Raw genomic sequence first — 1,302 nt, 5'->3', positions numbered from 1 at the left:
GCCTTTTGAGATGTTAGGGTAGATGGGGCAATACGCAACCCGATACTCAAAGCAAATGTTATTTTTGCGAATAAGGTTATCGTTAATTTTGCTGAATATGCTGAATTACTTCCAAATTAGAAGATCAGGACACTCAGTGGCTGCCCTAAGCACTGCCTTCAGTATTTTCACGAAAAGTACAATTAATGTCATATACATATATTCTATGCTTCATCATTACTAACTTAAAATTTCCTATATATAAGAGCGAAAATCGCACTAAACATAAGGTTAATATATATACATTTTTTCCCCATTTAGATTCTCAGACATATATAAAACCGTATATTCTGACACCAAAGATGAATTATGAAAAAGGATGGCATTTTCCTTACTTGTGTCGAACCACAAGCTGCCCACGGAACCGTACAGGAGATGCAGCGTCAAGAGAACCAAGCTTAGCACCTGACAGGACGTTTTCCTTTGATGTGACATTTTTCCTTTTGGCTTTAGTGGTCCAAACGTAACGAAGTTTCGTAAGGGATACAGATCACAGCTCGTATTTTCTTCGTTATAAATCGTACTGACTCATGAGCACACAATCGTATATGCAGGAACACTGTCTAGATTGATAAGATACCTCGCACTTATCAAGAACATATTTCTTTTTTTGCCTTAAGATAGCGGGTTAGCTTACTTGATCAGAGATTGCTAGCCAGTGGAATATAAGATCTTTGGTGGGTTTTGGATATAGCGGCGTGACCTCGATTTTTTTTTTATTCGCTATGCAAGTAGTCGGATAGTCCGGGTTTTGCCTAAGCCACCCAGTAGTTGTGCACCTTGTGAAGCTTGAAATCAGTCGTAGACAGAATAGCTATGATATATTGTATAGGGTTAATAGTGAGGGTTTACGAATAGACAAGCGTGGGAGTTGACCATGCATGACGTCACGAGAGTTAGCTCCGCCCAGACTCCGCGCACCGCCTGAATGATATAGAGCCTGTTTTGAGTCTGGTACACACCATAGCATGGAATGGAAATAATTGCATCTAAATCGAAACTAGTAGTTAACAGCTTTAATAGTTATCAGTTCGATGACTTAAAAAAAAGGTATAGACCAATATCAGTATTTCCTTAACGACATACAGCTTACCCACTGTTGACATATATACCTTGAAACATCTTTTTGTCTAAATGAGATGAATTTGCTTTTGAAAACGGGCACTTATGGTTGGTTTATCAAACCTGCTGCCAGCGTATGTAGTTTTACAATGAGAGCTTAAACATTGCCCTTAGAAGCTAACACCAAAACACCACTGAGGA

The 1,302-nt window shown here is 38.9% G+C and overlaps 1 pseudogene; it reads right to left on the bottom strand.

The window, feature by feature from the left end:
- The window catches only part of LOC119586620, a 72,811-nt pseudogene extending 72,209 nt beyond the window's left edge, over positions 1 to 602 (bottom strand).
- Positions 603 to 1,302: the final 700 nt, after the last annotated feature.

Source organism: Penaeus monodon, chromosome 21, assembly GCF_015228065.2.
Source record: "Penaeus monodon isolate SGIC_2016 chromosome 21, NSTDA_Pmon_1, whole genome shotgun sequence".
Lineage (NCBI taxonomy): Eukaryota > Metazoa > Arthropoda > Malacostraca > Decapoda > Penaeidae > Penaeus > Penaeus monodon.
The sequence above is the reverse complement of the archived record's forward strand: the minus strand, read 5'-3'. Positions and strand labels throughout refer to the sequence as shown.